This window comes from Tasmannia lanceolata, unplaced genomic scaffold (genome assembly GCF_043159265.1).
Source record: "Tasmannia lanceolata isolate RefF3 unplaced genomic scaffold, GAP_Taslan_0.1 ptg000011l, whole genome shotgun sequence".
NCBI classification, from domain to species: Eukaryota; Viridiplantae; Streptophyta; class Magnoliopsida; order Canellales; family Winteraceae; genus Tasmannia; species Tasmannia lanceolata.
In genome coordinates this window covers 15,444,995-15,453,913 of record NW_027518688.1, presented here as the reverse complement: position 1 = coordinate 15,453,913, position 8,919 = coordinate 15,444,995, and positions in this window count along the sequence as shown.

Genomic DNA, 8,919 nt, shown 5'->3' with positions numbered 1-8,919 from the left:
CGGACAACCCCCATTAGTGCATCATGACTACTCTTTTATACTACTAGGGGGTGGTTCGGCAATGAGGGGCAAATATATCACTTCCTTTTTAGCACAGGGGAATTGGTAATGGCACACCTAGTCAGATATTTCACCCCATTCTGGTTGAATAAAGGAAATGATATTAATACAACTACATCTTGATAATCGCACTAACTCGGCTTGTCTTTCCTATTCTCAGGAAATGTAATAATCTTGGATAATCATTTAAACACTAAAGACAAGATGGGTTGATGCAAGTGCCTAAATATGGTTGAGCTAATATTGGAACTTGGGGATTCAAATAGGAGAGTGTAAGGGAGTCAATTTTGGCTCGGGCTCGGAAGCTCGCTCGAGCTCGGCTCGAATCCTTAACGAGCCGAGCAGAGCCGGTTGGCCTGGCTCGTTAAGCTTAACGAGCCGAGCCCGAGTTAGGCCAGGCTCGGCTCGGCTCGTTAAGAATTTAATATATTTAAATATATATATTATATATTAATATATGTACTAAAAGGGTTGTCCAGGGAGTGAAAGGGGGAGGCAAAATATGTCACTTCTTTTTTGGAACTCCATTTGTTACTTGGACCACCCCTCGTAGTGTAAAAAGAGTAGTCAAATTACACTAGATAGGGCTGTCCAGGGAAGGTGAGGGGTGTGAATTTAATATAATCCGAGCTCGATAAGGCTCGCGAGCCTGGCCAAGCTCGGCTCGTTTACACCCCTTGGTGAGTGCCAATACCAACACTCGAGGTACATAGCAATTTTTACAAAATTTGGGAACATACCAGGGAAAATTGAAGCATCCAATTCCAGAGTACTAATAGGGTTTTGAGGTTTCCTGGGCTGCGATAAATGTATAATAAGCATTGCAATAGGGAATTTTTGGGATTTTTTGGGACCTGGATTTCAGGAACTTTATTCGATTTTGGGGTTTAGGGTCCAGTCAAAATGGGGTGTCTACACCATTGTACCCAAACTTTAATTATAACACGACGGGGACGATTAACCAATAGTTGATCGAGGATAATCACTAGCTTAAAATGAATTTGACTACCGCTATCCACCACTGTCTGCTCGTCTTGCCTTCCTAAATAGGGCCGTTCCATCTTCGGGCCAATCTAACTCGATAGGCATGACAAGCCTCCTACCCTTCCTTTTGGACCTTCAGTTGATCCTTCGAAGTCCGATATTCTTTTACTAATGTAGGGCTTATTAGTAAGGTTGTAGCCCTATTAGTAAGGCTCTACTGTTATAGCATCTAGGATAGCCATGGGCATCGATCACCATCAGCTTAGTGAGACTAAGTGTATACAAGATGACTCCATATAATTCCAACTTATAAACCACCTTACTGATCTTCTACACCATGTGATAACGATTGTAACAGTGTTGATATAACTTCATATTACCTCTAGATGGCCACAATAGGTTGTCATATGGATGATACTTGATAGTGAGTTTTTTCATCCTATTTTAGGCCTACAAGTTGTACTTTAAAGGGTGTAAGGAAGATTTACGAGATTGCAAACTGCGATCCACGATCCATGACATCAACCTTAGTAGTCTCTACTGTGTATGGTGCGAGAATTGGAGGGGTTGATCGAACAAAATCTCTTAAGTTCTTGTCTTTGTAGAGGTGTGGAGACTTGTGTTATATCACCATTATCTACATGTAGACACCTCATTTTGTTCTTAATTGACCTAACACTTTTCACCCTTAAATGGTAGCCAACGATGAATGTGTTTTGATGGGTATTAAATATGGTGCGACCGTAGGATCTCGCCACGTGTCACGCCCATATCACCAAGATCTTATCCATGATCGCCTGCCATTATAAAGGGTGTTAAACACGGTATGTCCACAAGGCCCTGCCGCGTGTCGTCTTCTTATCACCAAAATCTCGGTCATAATCACTCATCATCACGATTATGGGGAGGATTAGACACAAGTTCAGCAAGCCATTGTGGACCCCGATCCCGAGGAAGCTGCAGAGGATACGAGATCCCCGTCGATCCTCTGAGACCTCCACACGTAAAGGAGAGCTCTACCAAGGAACTCTCAAAAGAATGCCTCTCACAGCATGAGTGACGATGTAAAATGAGATACCTCTTGATTCGGGGACTAGCTCAGAATCGAGACGTACTTAAAATAACTCAGAGTCGTCATCCAAGGAAGTAGGCCCTGGATCCCATACTACTCTGTCGCAACGGATAACCAGAGATACAAAAGTCCGGGCCTGATGATGAATGGGGAAGGTGTTAGGCGCCCCCAATTCGCCCGAGTGTAAACACTCGGTCTCTTATGCCATTTATTTATTAACTTTGAAAAATTTTGGACGAAAATCATGTGAAATGGGAACAGATATCCCCGAGAAGACGTTTACCTAAGCATACATTTTCCAATGATAGAAATAAAAACACATACAAAAAAAATGAAAGAAGTGTCTCCTAAGTATGACTAGGTTATGAGTGTCATGCCTAATTGGTGTCTAAGGTCTGGTGGATGAACACATGCATGCTACAGCTAAAGGTATAAGATCACTACAGAAAAGTAAGAAAATACAACAAACACACAACACAACTCGACTCCACATATGACTCAACACCACAAACCCTAGACTCTAATGTGAAATTTGACTCTGACCAGGATGGCCATCCCGGCTGCTCTACGTATCCCGGCCTAGGGAAGAATCAGAGTCAACGTAGTTCGGTGGCCTATTCTAAGCTACGATGCCTAAGTGTGCCTAGACCACACTAGACTCGACACGACACGACTCGACTCATGTTTAAGTTGTTTAAGTATTTTAGACACACCTATATGGTCCTAAACTAATATAAATTTACCTAGTCTAATGCAGGTGGGCCCTACATCTTATGTGCGATTAGGCTGTATGTCCTAAGAAAAATAATGGGCTGACTAAGTGCATCATAATCTAGCCATCGGCTCGACTAAGTGTCTAACCAATCACGACTCGAGGCCTCCTAACTCTAGGGACACTTACACGACAAGATATGCAAAGCATCAACCTATCCAGGACAGACTCCTAACTCTAAGACATCCCAAACATCTAGGATAGACTCCTAACTCTAGGGGAAGATCTTTTTGAAAACTAGATGTAAAAGATTTGTTTGAAGAGTTTTTGTGTTCTTGAATGATTTGAACATGTTTATTTTGAAAGGTTTGACTAGACCTGGGATAAGGATCCCAAGCTGCCTACGTACCTCGCGGAAGAGGATCAAGCCAACGTAGTTCGGAACAGATTTTCCTAACTACACTTCTAATGACTCATGACTTTTCAGATGCTTTTGAATTTTCATGTCTTTCAAATGTTTTTGGAGTTTTTGACACAAGATGACAGATTCTTATCATCATAAGGGTAGGACAGACTCCTGAAGATTTGTAAAGGTTGGACAGAATCTTATACTTTGCAAGAGTTGGACAGAATCCCATGACTTGGTGAAAGGTTGGACAAAATTCGTGGTCCTTATGATGATAGGATAGACTTCTGAAAGACAGACTCCTAACTAGAGGACAGACTCCTATCTTTGGGACAGACTCCTAACTAAAGGGTAGATTCTCTGGCTAAGGACAAACTCATATGCTAAGGGACTGACTCCCATGCTCATGGACTGACTCCCATGCTAATGGACTCACTCTCTGATTAAGGACAGACCCATATGCTAATGGACTGACTTTTAAACATGGCAACTCTAAAATGGAGGTGCTATCTAGACTAAGAAAATCTCGTAGAAGAAGAGGAGATAACCAAGGTGCTAGCGAGACTGGGCAAGTCTCCTAAACACAGACGTGGGCTCCAAGTATCATTATCATTGCCCTTGCAATGATAAATAGAATAGGGTTACTACAAGACTAAGTTAGTCTTTAACTAGTAGGGGGTGTTCTATTTTGAGACTTGGATAGCCTCCTATGTGTGACTCATTAATGAGACAAAGCCTGTCTCTAAAGAGTGTGACTTTTCTGATAAGACAAAGTCTGTCTCCAAAGGGTACGATTTTTCTACTGAGACATAGCTTGTCTCCCTGAGGGGGTGGGCACTAGATGACTCTTTCATTGCCCTTACAATGAGAAAAATGGTCTAATATCTAAAGGTAACATATCTAAAAGACTGGTCAAGTCTAAATAATAAAGAGGGGAGTGCTACATGGATCGAGAAAGTTCCCTAAGGATGGGCTTGGGCTAATGCCTTCATCGCCCTTGCAATGAGAAAATGATTAAAGAAAAAATGATGATGTGTACAAAAGATGTAATCAATGGGCAATGATGCAACCGAGAGGCAAGAGATGTAAGCAATGGATCACAAAGACGGAATGAGACATGACATGTCTCCAAGAATGAAACTCGCAAGATTTGGAAGGTTTAAACATGTTTTAGAAGTGATCCTATGAGTTTTAGATGCTAAGTTGTCATTTAGTTCAAGAACCGGAAGAATAGAGCATGCTTGTTCGTGGTGTGTCTCTAGTAAGGTTTTAGCATCTTTGCTTAATTTTAGCTTCTTTTAGATATTTTCAACATGTTTTATTAATGTTTGATCATGATTAAATCATTTGTTTGAATACATCATTGATTTCAATCACTTAACATTGAAAATGTATTGAAAGCACATACCACAACATGCAATATTTCACTAAAATGCACAAAAATTCAAAATAAATCATAAGAATTACTCTATATATGATTTATAATTTGCTAGCATGCTCAACATAATAAAAAATATCAATTTGAATTAATCTAAGCTCAAAACAACTTTTTAAAAAAATAAAATTTCCACAAAACATGCAATTTTCACCAAAAAGGGTAAAAATGCCAAACAATTCATGAAAATTATTCAATATATGATTTAAAACTTGTAAGCACGCTCATCATATCCAACTATAAGCATTAAAAATGATTTAGGCCTAAAATAGCCTTGAAAAGCAATAAAGGCAAAATCACAACTAAAGAGGCAATTTTCACAAAAATATCCAAACAATGGTAAGTCATGAAAAACATCCAAAAGATGATTCATGACTTGCTACCAAACTCAAAACATCCAAAAATAACCACTAAAAATAGTTAGAGCTCATGTTATCCATGATTTTCAAGAAATTGCATAGTTATGTCATATAGTGTGAAAGTACAATTTTTCATTGAATTTCGAACCCCTCAAACATCAAAACCATTAAAAATCCTACAAATCAAAATTGTAGATCTCTGCATGAGTGACATTCTCTCAGTTAACCACTTCGTCTGGTTCCGGCCGAAAGTGGCCGGAAAATTACCATTTCCGCTCATTGCCATTAAAAAGCACATTAGTATTTTAGCTAAGAGTTCGCGCTCAATTTTGACACTCAAAACATCATTTCTGAAAGATTTTCTCAAGAAAAAAGTTTTAGGAAATCAATCAAGGAACAACTTTGTCTTCTACGGATCCGCCAGAAGTGCCCCAAAAATGGCCGACAATCTGCTGTTACAACAAATATAGTTTTACCAGAAAACTGAAACTTTGAAAGTGATTTTTGACACACCGGACATTGTTTCTGAAAAATACACACATTGACAAAGTTTTAGAAAATCTTATAACAAACAACTTTGTCTTTTATGGTTCTGGCTGAATCCTGCCAGAAGTAGCCCAGAAGTTACTCGACGTAATAAATTGTTAAAAACCTGAACAAAATTTAACACATTGAATGATTGAAACTTAAAAAGAGCATAACTCTCTCATCCTTTGGCCAAATTTGGGCCATAATATGCCAAATCGAAGATCGCGACAAGATATATAACTCTTATTTGTAACACTCAGTTCTAACCGAATTTTAGTGAAAACTCAAAATAAATCTGGACAACATGTATTTTGCAATTTTCAAAGCATTTTCACATCAAAACACAAATCTATGGAAATTCTACTCAAATTCATGATAAAACATGTTAATTAAACATAGATCTATCAATGCTAAGCTCAGATTTCAAGATCTACACGAAATTCATACAAAACATGTATCGATTCATCATTTTGAACCAAAATTTTAAGCCGAAATCTTAAAAAGACGATAACTTCTTCATTTCTTGACCGATTTTGGGCCATTATATGCCAAATTGAAGATCTCAACGAGCTCCATACCTCTTCACGAGAAATTTCTACAAATTCTAACAAAAAATTAATGAAAAATGACAAAAACGAGGCTAGACAGCACCTAGTTTTGCTATTTTCACATCAAAATTCAACTAGAACTCAAAATCTGAGGTGAATTGCTTTAGATCTTCATATGAGGCATATTTTTAAATATATTTTGGTAGATTTTAGCCCTAGGTTGCTAGATCTAACCATTTTTAGGTATTTTTTACTTAGATTTTACATTTTATGCTAGATTTTGAAAGAAAACTCAAAATCTACTAACCTTTGATGCAAAAAACCAAATACTCTAGTAAAAAATGAGTAGATCTTGAAGCTTTTGATGTGAATTCTAGCAGCCTTGAGCTTCTTCTTTGATTTCCTCCCTTGCTAGCTCTTTTTCTTCTTCTTTCTCTCTTTTCTCCCTTTCTTTCTCTAGAAAGCTCTCTTTCTCTTTCTAGAATTCTCTCTCTCTCTCTAGAAAGCTCTCTCCCTCTCTCTAGAGTTCTATCTCTCTCTAAAGGGAGATTAAAACCCTAATTTTTTTTCAAATGAGAGCCCAAATGCTCTATTTATAGAGTTTTTCTTTAATTTTGGCCACCATTTATTGCTATGGCACCCAAAAATGTGATATTTTGAGTTGGTTTTACTTAAAATGGGTGATCTAAAGAAAAAACTTTAGTGAAAAATTATCATAATTTTATTCCCCTTAATTTCCTAAAGACAACCCCCTCTTATGTATTTTACACTTGATTTTGCTGAAAATGGGTGGCCTCGGGAAGAAACTGGGCAAAAAATTAGTGCAGGATAACTCACACCCCTTTAAAGGTTGCTTAAGATCTAAGCTAAGTTTTCTTAATGTAATTAGCTAAATCACCTACCTTTCTCTCTAGTTTAAAAGCTGACCAAACTACTGGCTAATTCACTCCCCTAGTTACACTACAATTCGAACTCGACTTGTCTTATTAGGCAAATCTTTACGGATTTCGACGAAATTTTGCAGGGACCTAACTGGGACCCTAACTTACCTTCGGGAGAAATCTGGGACTCTAGATTACTGATTTGATAGGGTTTTTATTCAAAGTGACAGGTTTAGGGTTCGGTGACAATGGGGTGTCTACAGCCATGCACACCGATGATTCCCTACTACGACCAGAGTACCACCCAATTCAAGGAAGGAAATCCTTTTCTCCAAAATGATTGAGAAAAGCCACATGGCACATGACAGAGAGGAATTGCATGCAAAGAAAAGGGATAAATACGTGATCAAGCCTCCCAAGAGGAGGTTCCAATCTCTTCTTGCCTGGGAGAAAAGAAAAACCTAACCAGACAAGAGGGCATAATTAAAGGCAAGCTTTAATTGCACATTAAAGTCACCATATCTAAAAAGAGGTGCGGAAAAAGGGTGATGGATGCCCACTCCCTCCTCTCCCTAGATCCCATAGCCAATTCGACCATCCCAATAACAGAAAAAAGCCCATGTGTTGATTCTGGTAACTTAGCCATTCCCTTCATTACTCCTGCTGTTTATTTATACGATTGAGCTGGAATCTGACTTGGGTGTCGAAGTGGTCGTCCGGGACCCTCCGGACCCTTGTAGATACTAGACGGTGGCTCTCTACCCACCGCATGATCACAAACCCGGATTCCGGCACCATCATGTTTGTAATGGGGTGAGAGTTTGAAAACCACCCAAGTTTAAAAAAAGGACGAAGTTCATCATAACTCAAACACGAAAAAACCTCTTCAAAATGCCCAAGCCTTATATGAGATCCAAAAACCTTAGAACCCAAAACTTTACAAAGAGCTTAAAAAGACTAATAGTATGACCAATCGGCAAGGATCTAGACAAATTGGCTAGGATCTATAGTTGAATGAAAGAAGAATGAATCGCGGAAAGTAAAAATATAATGAGTAGAAGATACTCTTGCTTCACGCTATGGGAGTCACTGTTATCCGCTTTGAGCTTTTGAAGGAATTGTAAGAGAACAATAAAGATTTTGAAGAATGCACAATTATCAACATAGGCCAATTGGACTAGGTATAGATTGATTAGACACTAGGACATGGGCCAAATCGACATGATCTAGGCCAATCGGCATGGCTTGGCCGATTGACAAGGTGCATGGCTGATCTGCCCCATACCCAGTCGACCCACCTGATATTCTTCCAATTGGCCAACCAGAAGATAGAAATAGGATAAACATTCAATTTAATGATAAAAGTTCCACTTCTAATTCGATTTCTCTTCGTTTCAATTGGTGTTTGAGTGTGTGGAAATGATAAGCATGTCCTAGAAGTGACATTTATCTATAAAATACACCTTTTTAACTCCTTAAGGGATTTTTAGCCAAAATTAATCCATACCACCCATTTTAATTCCCAATCAATATATAAATTTTCTTTAGCCTCATCCTATAAAACTCTTATTTCCCTTCCTGAGACCACTCAAAGTGTAGGTAGGAGGAGCTAAGACATGGGAAGAATATCTATAATTTAAAAAAAAAATGGATTCAAATGGGAGTTCCACCAAAAGAGTTGAATGCATTTACATCGGTATGAGAGAATACTAGTTATTCGAGCATTATTTTTATTAAATATTAACTTAAAAGTCCATGTTTGGAATCCATCATTCTTAAGAGAGTTCGAAATTATTAAGGACTGTTCGAAATTGTGATCTTAAAGTTCACCAGTTTGCACAACTTGCGGTGACAATTAACTTTGCTATTTCACATTTCCAACAAACAGTCCTTGTTTTTTTTCCCTATCATTTGTTTAATCAAATATAAAAAGA